At 48.5% G+C, this 17644-nt stretch overlaps 1 pseudogene; it reads right to left on the bottom strand.

Annotated features, from left to right (window-relative positions):
• Positions 1-6313: 6313 nt before the first annotated feature.
• Positions 6314-6452, bottom strand: LOC125533314 (annotated as a pseudogene).
• Positions 6453-17644: the final 11192 nt, after the last annotated feature.

Below are 17644 nucleotides of genomic sequence, written 5' to 3' on the forward strand. Positions count from 1 at the left end.
CTCGGAGCAATCGGCAACTAGACCGCCTGGCGCGATCTGAGCTCGCGTAGCAATGCGGCCCCCACCCCAGTCCCAGCCAAACGGCGAAACTCGTGCCACGCGTACATAATTACGCATTAAAAATACCATGGGCACAGGTGGGGAGGGGGGCACAACTGCGGCACGCCCCAAGACGCGGCTTAAACCGCACTAGGGGCTTCCCGTTTGGTTATTTTTCTCTTTTTCAGGACCTTAATCTCTGGAAACCCTGTCCGGCAGCACTATTGCCGAACACATGATGCAGCAACCAAGGAGGCAGAAAGCTACGTCACACCACGGAATTCCCAGGTGGATTACATAACGAGCTGATTTAATACTATTCCTCAGCTTGCCCTTGGAAGGGACATAGTCCCACTCTTATCGCTTGTACTATGTGTTTGGCTCCCGTAGTTGGGTGGATGATTGTTATATGGGACAGTGTGGTTTAAGGGCTTAGACCATGTCGATGTACTTCTGCTAACTGATCCTGTGGCTTACAGAGATATATGTGTGTGCTATGAGCTGGCGGTAACGTAATCTTGCACGTTTAGGATGACACCATGATGATGCAGCAACCAAGGAGGCAGAATGCTACGGAATTCCCAGGTGGATTACAATAACGAGCGAAATATTTGATTTAATACTATTCCTCAGCTTGCCCTTGGAAGGGACATAGTCCTACTCTTTGCTTATCGCACTATCTGTATCATTCTGCTTTAACGCACCTTTTTGAATAAACAATGCATAACATCACTATTATTGCATTCTTGTTATTATATATATGTGTTCATTAATGACGCCTTGCAACCGTACACTTTGGTACGGCCAATACACCAGGGGCTTACGTACCCCACAATGGTGTGAAAGTCCGAACACTTTCACAAGTGCGGCACCCCGAACTTATAGCATTATATGCATCAGCTCCGAATCATGTCTTTGGTCAAATGTTGGGTTTGCCCAGCTCCTATGTTTTGGTACCTTACATTCCGCTCTATCGGCTAAGGTAGCGCTAGGAGAACTACTGCGATTGTGCCCCGGTTCTGCTGGGCTAAGCACCTCAGTAGAGAAAGCTAAAACTGACTGTCATGATAAGGCGAGAGACTGGTCGCTGTTCGGCGAGGTTTCGAGTCCCTAAAGACTTATGTCGCTTAGAGCGAGGAGCCGGTCCTGTCCGGCTTAAAGGCGTGTATCGCGCCCCGAATTCGGCCTTCCGAATACCAGGGGCTTCGCCGAAATTTAAAATTATAGAATTCTATGGCTAAGTGAGAGTGATAAAGCATTATTAGTCCGGTTGCCTTGTTCGTTGTGCTGAGCACCTCCCTCGAAGGACCCAAATATGGGAACAAGAGTGCTCAGGTTTATCCCGAACACCCCAGCACTCGTGGCATGGGGGCAGAAGCCGAGGACTAGCCATCTCTCAGATTGGATAACAGCCAAAGATAAGGTAATATTTTAAATTCAAACAAGTGCATAGCGCATATGAAACAAGTTTTCATACATACAGGATACGAGCAAGTCTACTTCAAATATTACATCTTTGAACATTCGTCCGCTACAAGACGGCACCCTTCAGGACACCCTCATAATAAATTTCGGGGGTGCGATGCTCCTTGCCCTGCGGCGGCCCTTCCTTGATCAGCTTCACGCGTCTAGCTTGGCCCACTGCACCTTCACACGGGCGAAAGCCCGGCGTGCACCTTCGATGCAGACGGACCGCTTGACGACCTCCAGCCGTGGGCAGGCATCCACAAGCCGCCTCACCAGGCCGAAGTAGCTGTTCGGGGGCGTCGCCAGGCCACAAGTCCGGACTATAAAGGCCCTTCATGGCCTGTTCGCCCTTGTGCAGCTCGACCACTGTTTAGCTGGTCGCTCAGAGGCATCGGGTGTTCGGTCAGTATACTGAGACCAGAACAGCTTCTCCGTTGAGCTTCCCTCCTCGGCCAGGTAAAACGCTGCGGCATCCGACACGCTGCGTGGCAAATCCGCGAAATGCTCCTGGAGAGCTCCGATTCGGGTAAGTAATCAGTAATTTACTTTCACATGCTTGCTTTGCATATAGAATGCCTTACCCCGCTATCTTCATGCGTCGATCTCTGGAGGGCCTTTTGGGCTTCGGCCTTGGCACTTTTGCGGTACTCTCGGGGCACGCGGACCGAAAGCTCAGACTCTCGCGTCTTCGAAGTCAAGCTCCAACGCCTCGTGCTTCGTCACGAGAGCCTGGAGCTCTTGCTGCACCTCGCCCACCCGAGCCTCTTGCCTTTCCCTCGCGTGCGCTCCTTGGCCGCTTTATCTTCGGCCTCGGACAACGCTTGCTTTAGGGTCGCCACTTCGGTCGTGGCCCCTGGCAAATTCATGATGATCCTGTCATTTTGCAATCGCATTCTTTTTATACATATCCATAGACTAGGTACTACTTACCTTTGTTCTCCTCGAGCTGCCTCTTGGCAAGGCCGAGCTCTCCTGGACCCTAAGGTCCTGCTTCAGTACGGCGACCTCCGCAGTCAGTGCGGCGGACGCCAGCAGCGAAGCCTGCATATGCATATTGACATACTTATATTAGACTCCTGCGATATTATTTGATCCTCTGTTCGGCTTTTCTTTGTGAACACCGAACAAAGCATCAGGGGCTACTGTCTATGCGGTAATATTTCTACTACATTTTAAAACACTTACCTCAAAGCCTGTTAGAAGGCTGGCACAGGCTTCAGTCAATCCGCTCTTGGCGGACTGAACCTTCTGGATCACCGCACTCATGATAGTGCGGTGCTCCTCGTCGATGGAAGCGCTGCGAAGCGCTTCCAGCAGATTGTCCGGCGCCTCTGGATGGACAGAGGTCACCGGCACAGGCGTCTTGCCCCTCTTAGAAGGAGGCCGCCTGCCCGAGCCGGAACACTGGAGGTTCCGGCGCGGTGTTCGGCTGAGGGCCGAACTCGGAGCTCTCAGGGGCCTTGTCCCCTCGGCTCCCGGAGTCCGGGAGGCCGCCTTGAGGCGCCTCCGGGACTGTCTCCCCTCGACCCGGTGCCTCGTGAGACAGCACCTCGGCGGTCGTCCGTAGGATGAGGGGAGGTGGCGGTCGGACTGGATCGCTATCCATATCCGACGAGCCCAGGGAGCCGTCCGATGATACATCGATACGGGCTCGGGGCGGCCTGCATAATCATATTTCGGCGTTAGGTGAAGTAGTGCGACAAAGGAATACTATGAGACTTACTCTGGTATCCGAATACTTACGACTTCCCCAGGGGCTTGGCCCTGGGCAGCCACTCGTCTTCGCCGTCGGCGGTGGTGTGGAGTATGTCCGGAAGGAGAGTTCTCCCCTTCTTGGACCCTTCGGCCTCCCCAGTTGGGGCGGCCTTCCTTTTCTTGTCTCCCCCATCTGGAGGGGGAGCATCTTCTTCTTCCTCGTCTTCGGGGGAGGATTGCCGTAGGAGTCCTCGGACGGTGAGTCGACGACGCTGGCGTCGGGAACTCTTTCGGGTTCCCTTGGCCTTCTTGGTCTTCTCCGGCACCGTAAGGAGCCGGAGTCAGCATCTTCGCCAGAAGAGCGTCTGCTGGGCCTTCGGGCAAAGGAGCCGGACAGTCGATCTGTCCGGCCGTCTCCTGCCAGTCCTGTCAAAGGTACGGGAGTTTAGATCCCGCATGGAGTCAATCTATAAAAAATAAGTATCCTGTGAAAGGTAAAGCAGCTTACCGCACTGGCTTGGCGCTTCGCGCTGAATCCGCGATCCTCAGTAATGGGAGGGGGGACCTCGGCGCTTTTGAACAGCACCCTCCAGGCATCTTCGTGAGTTGTGTCGAAGAGCCTGTTCAGAGTTCGGTGCTCGCCGGGTCGAACTCCCACAAGTTGAAGTCCCGTTGTTGGCACGGGAGGATCCGGCGGTGGAGCATGACCTGGACTACGTTGACGAGTTTGAGCTTCTTGTTCACCATGTTTTGAATACATGTTTGGAGTCCGGTCAGCTCTCCCGGACTACCCCAGGACAGGCCCTTCTCTTGCCAGGAGGTGAGCCGTGTGGGGAAGCCAGATCGGAACTCGGGGGCCGCTACCCATGTAGGGTCACGCGGCTCGGTGATGTAGAACCACCCCGATTGCCACCCCTTTATGGTCTCCACGAAGGAGCCCTCGAGCCATGTGACGTTGGGCATCTTGCCCACCATGGCGCCTCCGCACTGCCTGGCGGCCGCTCACTACCTTCGGCTTGACATTGAAAGTCTTCAGCCATAAGCCGAAGTGGGGCTTGATGCGGAGGAAGGCCTCGCACACGACGATAAACGCCGAGATATTGAGGAAAGTTCGGGGCCAGATCGTGGAAATCCAGGCCGTAGTAGAACATGAGCCCCCGGACAAATGGGTGGAGAGGAAATCCCAGTCCGCGGAGGAAATGGGTGAGGAACACCACCCTCTCATGGGGCCTGGGGGTGGGGATGAGCTGCCCCTCCTCTGGAGCCGGTGCGCGATGCCGTCGGGCAAGTCTCCGGCTCTCCTCAGCTTCTTGACGTGTCCCTCCGTGACGGAGGAGACCATCCACCTGCCTCCCGCTCCGGACATGGTTGGAGAAGGTCGAGGTGGGAAATGCGAACTTGGGCGCTGGAGCTCGAGTGTGCGAAGGTGGATGAGCAAAGGAGGAAGAAGGCGTGGATGAAAAGGTAAATCCTTATCCCTTTATATGGGCGGACGAAACTATGCGTCCCCACTAGCCTGGTAAAACTCGCTTGTCCCCCAAGCACCGTAATCGATGGCGCGGTTGGGTTACCCACACCCGTATTGATGAGAATCCCGTGATAAGGGGACACGATCTCTGCTTTGACAAGACGTGTCAAAAAACTGCCTCGCGTTATGTGCGGTTCAAAATAATCACCGGGCCGTGATGATGTCATGTGTTGCCCAAACAAGTCAGCAAATTGGATTTGTGGAAATATTATTCTCTCTACGGTGGTATGTGGAACTTATTTTGCAGGGTCGGACACTATCTTTATATTCAAATTCTTCCGTGGTATATTCGGAGGGGGGACCCGCCTTGCAATGCCGAAGACAATACTGCGCGCCGGACTCATCGTCTTTGAAAGCCTGGTTCAGGGGCTACTGTGGGAGTCCTGGATTAGGGGGTCTCCGGACAGCAAGACTATCTCCATTGGCCGGACTGTTAGTGCAATCAAATTTTCTTTCTACAAGTGCTTGAAAGTTGTGAAACACTTGAAACACATCGGATCGTTTTTTAAGAAGATATATCCATGTGTATTTGTTGTAGTCATCAATAAAACTAACGTAATAAGAGTGTCTGCCAACCGAGGTAGGGGCAGGCCCCCAAACATCAGAAAATATAAGTTGGAGAGGTTTGGTAGAAACACTTGTAGACACTGGATAAGGTAATTGATGACTCTTAGCACGTTGACATGAATCACAAATTGTTTCACAACTACGCTCACCAACAAAAGGGAGCTTATTTTTCCTAAGCACTTGATTGATCAAAGAAAAAGATGCATGCCCTAATCTATCATGCCACCGTGTTGACGAGACTTTGGTGACACCATAGGCTTGTTTATTCAGTCTCCTAAGCTCCGGAATCAACGGGTAAAGCCCTCGAACGCATCTACCTCGATATAGGGTTTTCTTCGTGACCTGATCCTTGATCAAAAAGAAAAACGGGTGAAATTCAAGGAAGACATGGTTATCAAGGGCAATGCGATGAACGGAAAGGAGATTTTTTGAGGCACTAGGAATATGCAAAATTCTTCTTAGATGGATTTTTCTATGGGGTGTTTTAAATACTGAACTACCAATGTGACTAATTCTCATACCTTCTCCATTGGCAGCGTGAACTTGGTCCTGTCCACGGTACTTCTCACGTACGGTCACCTTCTCCAGCTCGCCTGTAATGTGGTTTGTCGCGCCGCTGTCCACATACCAGTTGGTATCGACTCCGTAGGAGCCATCTGCAGCTGCTGCAATCTTCTCATCTTGGGAAGATTCCTCATCTTCCTCAAAACGATACCAGCAGTCCCTTGCTGTGTGGCCCGGCTTGCCACAAATTTGACAGCGCGTGACGTCAGGGCTCGCGCGAGGCTTGCCAGAGGAGTTGCGGCGACCCCTGTTGTTGTTGTAGAAGGGCCGCCCACCTGCCTCCACCGCCATTGTTGGAGGAGTTGCCGTTGCCGCTGTTGCCTCCGCCCGATGGCTTGCCCTTGTTGCACCCGCGGTAGCGAGAGCCGCCACCTCCACGGCCACGGACAGCCGCATTGGCAGAGGACTTGAAGCCTCCAACAGAACCCGCCCCGTTGTAGAGGGCAAGGCGCTGATCAAAACTGCTCACCTGAGCGAAGATATCGTCGAGGTTGATGGGCTCGGTGCGGGCGTTGTTGGCGGAGATGAGAGGCCGGTACTCCATGTCGAGGCCGGCGGTGATGTAGGAAGCCAGTTCATAGTCATTGATCGGCTTTCCCCTGGCTGCAAGCTCATCTGCGAGAGATCGCATGTGAGCAAAGTACGCCGCCACTGTTTGCGTGCCCTTTTGCGTCGTGGAGAGTGTGGCGCGGATGTTGTTGACGTGGGCTCTGGACTGTGACGAGAACATGTGTGCAAGAGCAACCCAGAGTTCATGCTGCGTAGCTATGGATGTGACCTACACAAGGACTTCCTTGGTGAGATTATCTAGCAAGTATCCAAGTACCTGTTGTCCTTCTTTGAACCAGATCACGTGAAGAGGATTCGGCGTCTGTTCTTCTTTCCCGTCCTTGTCCTTCGTGGTGAGGAACTTGGCAGGCTCCGGCATGGTCTGGTCGACGTAGCCGAAGAAACCAGCTCCCCTCAGCTGCGGTGTCACCTGCGCATGCCACAACACGTAGTTGGTGCGGGTGAGCTTCTCCGTGACCTGCCCAGGAAGGGAGGACTGACCGATGCTTGAGGAGGACGACATGGCTGGCGATGGAGATGGTTTTTTTTCTCGATGTAGTGGATAGAGGAGGCTCTGTATACCATGTAAACTATCGATGAACGTCGTACCTCATTGGAGGCGACGGTTTCGTGTTATATAGGCAGGGGCGTATCCCTGAGATATGCATACAGGCTGTTGAGATTACATCTTGAGAACCAAGTTAAAGAGAGAAGATAGAGATGAAAGAGGTTACAAGAATATTGCCTAACTCTATCTCTAACTAACCTAGTTCGGCCTAGGTGGGACCAGTACGTCTTGCATATCACGTTTAACACATGGTATTCATTCATACTGTTGGTTGCTCTTGATCTTTAGTTTAAAAGATGAACTTTCATCTGTCCAGTTGATTTAACAGTGACAGTGGAGTAATCGGAGTTTGATTATCAAATTCTGAATGTCAAGTTCAGTTAACATATGTCATGATGGATCACATGACATCTCTTGAAACTATATTTCATAATTATGGGTTTGTTGGTCTAAATATGGAGTTTCTAGAGAATTGAGCACTCAATAGAACCAATTTTTCTAGAGTAGACGACAACAGAAATGTTAAATCTGTTTGTAGAGTTGTTCTTTTTTTAATCCAGTGATGTTGGATTGTATGGAACTAACCTACTAGTACCTAGTAAAAATATATGTTCTTGATTTTTAGTTAGAAAGCTTGAAGAAAATATATGTCGAATTGTATGAAACTATTTATTAAATTATCATAAATTCTGAAATAGTTCCTGACTTCCACATTGTGTATAATACAGCCAACTTCGAACTACAGTTTCCAGCTGATGAGGAAGATAAGGACTCTTGGTCGTTGCCTTACAACTTGCATCATCAAGAAGTGCTGCTAGCCTGGACACGATTATTTGATAATTTATAACTTTTTGTATGGACAGAGAGGTCCACAACAACCTCACAGGTAGCTAAAATTGATTCATTCATATTGGCGTTGGCCTCACAATTCTAAATTTGGGAACCTGTCGAACAATGATGGTCGTTCTTATTCTAGCACATGAAAATAGTCACATGATGTTTTTGTTGGTAGATGAGAGATCTTTTCCAGCTACAAAATCATATATATTTCATACTAAATTCTGACATTCGTGTATTGTTGTTCTTATTCTAGCACATGAAAATGGTCATGTGACATTCTTGTTTGCAATGGCCACAACTTGATTGCAGTGTGAGATATTTTCCCAGCCACAAAATCATATATTTCGTACTAAATTATGATTATGGATTCCCCTCCCCCTCGGTTACCAAACTGACGGACTGAGATCCAGTGACTTGCTGTGGACAAGTCACCGGTGAATAGTATGGTGACTGGCCCCCTTCTTCAAACCGTCCGATCAAGGATCAATGGATGGATCTGCATGAACAACACATGATCTACAGTGGTCCTGTCTACATAAGGTCGTCTACAGTGCTTGATCTACAGTGTTCGTGTACAATGTCAACTACAGTGTTTATTAGGGATGAAAATGGAGTGAAAAGTTTCCGCTTTTCGGGAGGAAAAATGAAAACAGAGAGGAAATATGAAAACGGAAATGGAAATTCGCAAAACGGAAATTGATTTTTTTATGCGGAAGCGGAATCAAAAACGAAATGGTGTTTTTCGGCGGAACATACGTGGAAACTGAACTTTTCGTTTCCGTAAATATGGAATTTCCGTTTCTACTATAGGCCTATGGCTGCTTTGTAGCCGCCAACTACCAAACAACACACAATGAGTAGAATGAGCAGAATGGATAATTTGAGGACCAACTTTTACTACCACACGCGTACTCAACTAGACCCTATACGGAATTGTCATGCACTACTACAATACTATCCTATGTTTCTAACATAACCATATTATTTCGTAGTCAAGTTAACAATTCCACAAATTTGTTTTTTGTCTATCTTTCTCTATGATTTAGGGCCTGTTCTGAAGTCCTCCCAACTCTCCCAACTCCAAAAATTCAGCTTCTTAGCTCGCTCCACGCAGCGATTCACATCCGTTCTACACCGAAAACAGCTTCTCCATCGCAACCTTGGGCTTCCTGCGGCTGTAGCGCCATGTTGGGCTGGATGGAGATTGTCAAATGGGCTGCAGGCGGCCCAAAATAAAAGGACAGACCTGCTGAGCGTGCTTCGACGATGGAAAACGGGAGGAGAGATATGAAACGAAGCGTTTTCTTCACTTGGCGGTGGCAACCCTTGTAATTTCAGCCAACTCCAAGCTTCAGTGGATTTTTGAAGCTACAATGCCCTAGCTTCTCAAACTCCTTCGGATTTACACTAGGATCGACAAGGGCTTCTCGAAGCTAGCTTCCTGGAGCTAAAACGTTTGGCTCAGCTCCGCACATTCATATTGTGAAGCGTGGAGCTGGAGGACTTGAGAACAGGCCCTTAAGGGGGTTGATACGTCTCCATCGTATCTACTTTTCCAAAAACTTTTGCCCTTGTTTTGAACTCTAACTTGCATGATTTGAATGGAACTAACCCGGACTGATGTTGTTTTCAGCAGAATTACCATGGTGTTATTTATGTGCACAAACAAACGCTCTCGGAATGACCTGAAACTTCACGGAGCAACTTTTTGGAAAATATAAAAAATACCTGCAAAACATGAAGGCCAAGGGGGCCACCACCTGTCCACGAGGGTGGGGGGCGCGCCCCCTACCTCATGGGCCCCCTGGAGCTCCTCCGACTCCAACTCCAACTCTATATATTGTATTTCAAGGAGAAAATAATCAGAGAGAAGGATTCATCACGTTTTACGATACGAAGCCGCCGCCAAGCCCTAAAACCTCTCGAGAGGGCTGATCTGGAGTCCGTTCGGGGCTCCGGAGAGGGGAATCCTTCGCCATCGTCATCATCAACCATCTTCCATCACCAATTTCATGATGCTCACCGCCGTGCGTGAGTAATTCCATCGTAGGCTTGCTGGACGGTGATGGGTTGGATGAGATCTATCATGTAATCGAGTTAGTTTTGTTAGGGTTTGATCCCTAGTATCCACTATGTTCTGAGATTGATGTTGCTATGACTTTGCTATACTTAATGCTTGTCACTAGGGCGCGAGTGCCATGATTTCAGATCTGAACCTATTATGTTTTCATCAATATATGAGAGTTCTTGATCCTATCTTGCAAGTCTATAGTCACCTATTATGTGTTATGATCAATTAACCCCGAAGTGACAATAATCGGGATACTTACCGGTGATGACAGTAGTTTGAGGAGTTCATGTATTCACTATGTGTTAATGCTTTGTTCCGGTACTCTATTAAAAGGAGGCTTTAATATCCCTTAGTTTCCGTAAGGACCCCGCTGACACGGGAGGGTAGGAGAAAAGATGTCATGCAAGTTCTTTTCCATAAGCATGTATGACTATATTCGGAACACATGCCTACATTACATTGATGAACTGGAGCTAGTTCTGTGTCACCCTAGGTTATGACTGTTACATGATGAACCACATCCGGCATAATTCTCCATCACCGATCCATTGCCTACGAGCTTTCCATATATTTTTCTTCGCTTATTTAGTTTCCCGTTGCTATTCCTATCATCACTACAAAATACCAAAAACATTACTTTTACTACTGTTACATTTTTCTACCATTACCACTACTATCATATTACTTTGCTGCAGATACTAAGTTTCCAGGTGTGGTTGAATTGACAACTCAGCTGCTAACACTTGAGAATATTCTTTGGCTCCCCTGGTGTTGAATCAATAAATTTGGGTTGAATACTTTACCCTCGAAAACTGTTGTGATCCCCTATACTTGTGGGTTATCAAGATTATTTTCTGGCGCCGTTGCCGGGGAGCATAGCTCTATTCTTTGAGTCACTTGGGATTTATATCTGCTTATCATTATGAAGAACTTGAAAGATCCGAGAACTAAGATTTATCCCTTAACTACGAGGGGAGGTAAGGAAGTGCCATCTAGCTCTGCACTTGATTCACCTTCTGTTTTAGTAAGCTTGCGACACCTAAACCTGCTTCTGCTATTCGTTCTGATATGTCGCATGTTATTGATGATGCTACTTCTGCTATACATGATACTTATGATGAAACTACTCTATGCTTGATACTACTGTGCCACTTGGTGAATTTTGATGAACAACTTGCTAGGGGCTAGAGAGATTGGAAAATATTTGAATTCTGATTAATACTGATGAAATTGATGAAGAAAGACTTTGCCTGGTTATTCTCGAAGGGTTATGTTTTTGATAAAGAAGCTTCTTTAGCTATTTTAGCCTTGCAAGATAGAATACGAACTTTCAAGAGGTTATTAGCTAAATGGGGATATCGCAATTCTCTAAATGCTAGGAATGAAAAACCTGACCCTGCTTTTGCTACTTCACCTATCTGTTGTTACCGATAAGGATTTTATGAATTTCTCTGTTGATCCTTGATATATTACTTTGGTTGGAATACTGAATCCTTTTCATGGCTTGAATCTGAAACTGTGTGGCAACATCTTTACTAAATTATAATGATATAGCTACCCTGTCACTAATGGATGAGAGAACTCGCTACTTTTATTATCCTTACAAATATTTTCCGTTCTCATTAAAAGGTGATGCTAAGATATGGTTTAATTCTCTTGATTCCTGGTTGTGTGTGTAGTCCCCAGGATATGATTTATTACCTCTCTGCTAAATATTTCCCTGCTCATAAGAAACAAGCTGCTTTAAGGGATATATATAATTTTGCGCAAATTGAAGAAGAGAGTCTCCGACAAGCTTGGGGAGGCTTCTCCAATTACTTAATGTTTTTCCTGATCATCCTCTTAAAAAAATGAAATACTTGATATCTTTTATAATGGACTAATCGATGCCTCCAGAGATTACCTGGATAGTTGTGCTGGTTCTATTTTCAGGGAAAGAACACCGGATGAAGTTGAAATTCTATTGAATAATACGTTGACAAATGAAAATAATTGGACACCTCCGGAGCCAATTCCTGAGCCTATTCCTAAACCAACTCCGAAGAAGAGGGGTATTCTATTTCTCGGTCCTGAAGATATGCAAGAGGCAAAGAAATCTATGAAAGAAAAAGTTATTAGAGCTGAAGATGTTAAGAATTTACCTCCTATTGAAGAAATACATGGTCTTAATCTACCACCTATTGAAGAAATATATGATCTTAATCCTATACCTATTGAAGAACCACATGGTCTTGATAACCCGACACAGGTAGTAAAGGTAAATTCTCTCTATAGATATGATAAAGCTGAAATCCCATTTACTAAGTGATACAGTCTCCGTCGTATCTACTTTTCCAAACACTTTTGCCCTTGTTTTGGACTCCAACTTGCATGATTTGAATGGAACTAACCCGGACTGACGTTGTTTTTAGCAGAATTACCATGGTGTTATTTATGTGCAGAAACAAACGTTCTCAGGAATGAACCTGAAACTTCACGGAGCAACTTTTTGGAAAATATAAAAAATACCTGCAAAAGATGAAGGCGAGGGGGCCCACCACCTGTCCACGAGGGTGGGGGGCGCCTGCCCCCCTAGGGTGCCCCCCTACCTCGTGGGCCCCCTGGTGCCTCTCTGACTCCAACTCCAACTCTATATATTGTGTTTCGGGGAAAAAATCAGAGAGAAGAATTCATCGTGTTTTACAATACGGAGCCGCCGCCAAGCCCTAAAACCTCTCGGGAGGGCTGATCTAGGAGTCCGTTCGGGGCTCCGGAGAGGGGAATCCGTCGCCATCGTCATCATCAACCATCCTCCATCACCAATTTCATGATGTCACCGCCGCTGCGTGAGTAATTCCATCGTAGGCTTGCTGAATGGTGATGGGTTGGATGGGATTTATCATGTAATCGAGTTAGTTTTGTTAGGGTTTGATCCCTAGTATCCACTATGTTTTGAGATTGATGCTGCTATGACTTTGCTATGCTTAATGCTTGTCACTAGGGCCCGAGTGCCATGATTTCAGATCTGAACCTATTATGTTTTCATCAATATATGAGAGTTCTTGATCCTATCTTGCAAGTCTATAGTCACCTATTATGTGTTATGATCCGTTAACCCCGAAGTGACAATAATCGGGATACTTACTGATGACCCACAGGTATAGGGGATCTATCGTAGTCCTTTCGATAAGTAAGAGTATCGAACCCAACGGAGGAGCAGAAGGAAATGATAAGCGGTTTTCAGCAAGGTATTCTCTGCAAGTACTGAAATAAGTGGCAACAGATAGTTTTGTGATAAGATAATTTGTAACGAGCAACAAGTAACAAAAGTAAATTAAAGTGCAGCAAGGTGGCCCAATCCTTTTTGTAGCAAAGGACAAGCCTGGACAAACTCTTATATAGAGAAAAGCACTCCGAGGACACATTGGGAATATCGTCAAGCTAGTTTTCATCACGTTCATATGATTCGCGTTCGGTACTTTGATAATTTGATATGTGGGTGGACCGGTGCTTGGATGATGTTCTTACTTGAACAAGCATCCACTTATGATTAACCTCTATTGCAAGCATCCGCAACTACAACAAAAGTATTAAGGTAAACCTAACCATAGCATGAAACATGTGGATCCAAATCAGCCCCTTACGAAGCAACGCATAAACTAGGGTTTAAGCTTCTGTCACTCTAGCAACACATCATCTACTTATTACTTCCCAATGCCTTCCTCTAGGCCCAAATAATGGTGAAGTGTTATGTAGTCGACGTTCACATAACACCACTAGAGGCTAGACAACATACATCTCATCAAAATATCGAACGAATACCAAATTGACATGACTACTAATAGCAAGACTTCTCCCTTGTCCCCAGGAAGAAACGTAATTACTCACAAAGCATATTCATGTTCATAATCAGAGGGGTAATAATATGCATAAAAGATCTGAACATATGTTCTTCCACCAATTAAACCAACTAGCATCAACTACAAGGAGTAATTAACACTACTAGCAACAATCCCGGACTTGGAGACAAGAATTGGATACAAGAGATGAACTAGGGTTTTGAGATGAGATGGTGCTAATGAAGATGTTGATGGAGATTACCCTCTCGCGATGAGAGGAGCGTTGGTGATGACGATGGCGATGATTTCCCCCTCCGGGAGAGAAGTTTCCCCAGCAGAAAAGCTTTGTCGGAGCCCCAGATTGGTTCCGTCAAGGTTCCACCTTGTGGCGGTGGAGTTTCGTCCCGAAAGGTTGCTTCTTGTTTTTTTCTCGACGAAAGACTTCATATAGGAGAAGATGGTCATCGGAGAGCCACCAGGGGGCCCACGAGGTAGGGGGGCGCGCCCTAGGGGGGCGCCCCCACCCTCGTGGACAGGATGTGGGGCCCCTGGTCTTCATCTTTGGCGAGGGTTTTTCATTATTTATTATAAGGTATTCCGTGGAGTTTGAGGACTTTTGGAGTTGTGCAGAATAGGTCTATAATATTTGCTCATTTTCTAGCCCAGAATTCCATCTGCTGGCATTCTCCCTCCTTATGTAAACCTTGTAAAATAAGGGAGAATAGCCATAAGTATTGTGACATAATGTGAAATAACTGCCCATGATGGGACGTGGAGTAACAGGTCACGAGCACATATGTGCCTGATATCTTCTCCGTTCGTTAATGCATGGGGATGTGGGCCAATAGTTTATACGGTGCGTTAAAGGGCTGGCGGTAAAAGAGAACTGTAGTGAAATACGTATGGGTCAGAGGCCATTCATGGGTCAGGCTAGCGGCGCGGGTGGATGGGTTTCTGGATGACCGTCACCGCCGATGAGGTGAGCCGTGGATCATCTTTCTCTATTTCTGTCTGATCCGTGGCTCGGAAAAGTGCTTTCGGTCAAAGGGCGAGTCTGTTCTTCCCCAAACGCGCCCGCCATTTTTGAACTTCAAAATCAAGGGAGTGAGGGAGTGGAGGCCGACGGTGATGGAATTCCTCAAGCAACCAATTAGGAGTATGTCGATCCGATGCTATTAATCGACCTTATGCATTTTCCAGTGTCAAGTTCCGGCAGTTAAGCTTTTGTGATTTGTCCCTCCCAGATCCACTCTGATTGAGGAGGTTGGGGAGAGTCTAGTGCCGGAAGGGACGCCGACACATGGCACCAGGTGGACAATGGTCGAGGTGGCGCTAAACGAGGCCACGGGTGTGACCGTCAAAAGGGTGGATCTGCGGCGTGGCTGCAACAGCAGCAGTGAGAAGGGGCAGCTCGCCTCCCACTTATGAGCTGTCGACGGGGAAGATGAATCCCCAGGCTCCTGGTTGGAACCAGGGGCAGAGCCAGAAAATTTGGCCATTGGGTTCACTCATTCACTCTTTATGAGAACTTGATACTCCCTCCGTCCTATAATGTAAGATGTTTTTTGACACTACACATTATGAGGCGGGGAAGAACTAATATATGAGATAAATGGCTAATTGCAACAAAAAGTATAGTACCCATAAACAACATAATGGAAAGAAATATACTCTGTTGCATCCAAAACTGAAGAGTGCAAGACATACCTACGCCTAATGGGTGACCTTGATATGCCTTATTAGATATCTGGATCTGATGACCGAGTTCTCTTCAAATGATACCGTTCGATAGCCGAGATACATCACAAAGTCCATGGCGAAACACTAGGGCAAAAAAATAAATCACACTAGGCAATTAGGCTAGATAGAACATATACTATAATAAAGGGAAGATGTGGCAAGGTAATCACCACAATTTTTGAGCTACAGTTGTCGTTGTGGATCCGGAGCGGCCTGCTTGCCACGGTGTGCGGTGGCCGAGGCACCGAGCAACACGAATAGAAGAGAGTCGAGCAGGAGAGATGCGACTTGGAAAACGAACGAATGAGGGGCGAGGTGTTCTGCTGCGTGCCTTTTCTGTTAGGCTAATCAGGGTTTAGGTCTGGGAATGGACTCATTGACATTTGCTTATGGGCTTTTAGGCCCTTTATTTAGCTATATCCACGTGAGGCCCTTTATTTGATGGGGTTAGCGATCACCTTTTACTGGGTTCATTTTTTTAGAAAAGGAGATGACCCCCGGCCTCTGCATCTAGGTGATCATATCTCTCTCTTTTTAATTATTCTCACAAGACCTTACAAAGTAATACAACAGTAAGACTAAAGCCGCCGTCTAAGCACCTCTAATCCAACTGATGAAGGGGCGCAGATAGCCTGGGCCTAATACCAAACAGACATCGCAGCCAAACCTAACATCTAAGACCTGAGAACCCATCCAGGACGCCTGCCGGGCATGGGTCTCACGGTCCGGCGTGCACTCAGATGCCGCCGCCGCCAACTACCACCGCTCCATCTTCAGAACTGTACTGATGCATCAACCTTGCTCGGTCTAGCTATCGTCCGATGCCACCATGGTGCCAAACGGCACCTCCTCCCTGCGCGCAAACAGCTGAGCACGTCGCAGTCGCCACTGATACACCTCAGCGCCATGCTGCCAGGTATCACCAGCCGACATAGGTTGAAGTCCTTGGAAGATCTGTCGTGCGTAGCACCTGCCGACCAGGCATGACAAAGCGTAGCACCTGTCGGTCAGGCATGACTTGACATCACCACGAAGCTCCGTGCAACACGAAGCCGCTCCACCTCCTCCTCTGACATCCAGCGCTGATCCGCAAACGATGCTCCCAAGAGAGAAACGACACTGCAGTGCCGCCATCGTCCGATCTGGAACACCAGATCCTAGGGTTTCCCCCGGAGCAGCACGAGTGGGTCGACAATAGTTACACGACAATGCCTTCATCAAGGTAACGGCGAGAACGCCGCCATCGCGTGTTGTCGGCTCGGTTTTCACCGGCAATCATGTCTCCCCAACTTGCCGCCGGACAAGATGATGGATCTCGAGATCTGATCACCAAGCCTCTGGTCGGCCATCTCGGGAGAAGATGACCACCACGTCCACCAGTGTCACCACGCCTGGCACGCGTCACCGCCAGCACCCCCATGGTGCCTAGAGGCCGACAAGCCCCGACGAACCCCCTGCCTCGCCAGCCGCCATCGCCCAGACCCCGGCACCACCAGATCCAGATCGGATCGGGGTCCAGGGCCCCAAGCCGCAACCGCCGCGGAGGCAGCACCACGACGGTGCCTAGCCCTCCAGCCCGCCGCCGAGTCATCGCCGGAGCTCCGCGCACCACGCCGTCAAGCCGCCGCCGGGATAACCTCGCGCCGCCAGAGAAGCCAGCCGCCGCGCACGTTGGAGAGGCCTCAAGCCGCAGCTGCACCGCCGCCAGGCAGGGGCGCCGCCACCCAGCACACCCTCCGCCGCACCGCTGGGCCCCGCCCAGCCCAGCGCCGTCTCGCGCCGCGCCGTCCCGCGCGGACGCCAACCGCGAGGAGAGGGGCAAGATCCCCGCCGCCACCAACGCCGGCCGGTCTTGCCCGGCGGCGCTGTGCGGTGGCGGCGGGGGAGAGAGATCGACGAGGGAGGACGAGGGGCGGCGGCTAGGGTTTCCCTCGAGGACGCTCGCGGGGAACGGCTCGGGGGTCGAGGGAGTCTCAATTGGTATCTAAATAAGTACCTACACGCTCGTACCGGCCAAATTCCATTGGGTTCACTTGAACCCAATGCTTATATGTTGGCTCCGCCACTGGTTGGAACAAGAGGTCAGTGTCTCGGCGATAACATTAAATTCAGCATTCATAGGAAGATTTTCAGTACTATATTTCCATGCTTTGTAAGGTCAGTTTGGTTGAATTTCCGGTGAAGTACTCCATGGTGCG

This window comes from Triticum urartu, chromosome 1 (assembly GCF_003073215.2).
Source record: "Triticum urartu cultivar G1812 chromosome 1, Tu2.1, whole genome shotgun sequence".
Lineage (NCBI taxonomy): Eukaryota > Viridiplantae > Streptophyta > Magnoliopsida > Poales > Poaceae > Triticum > Triticum urartu.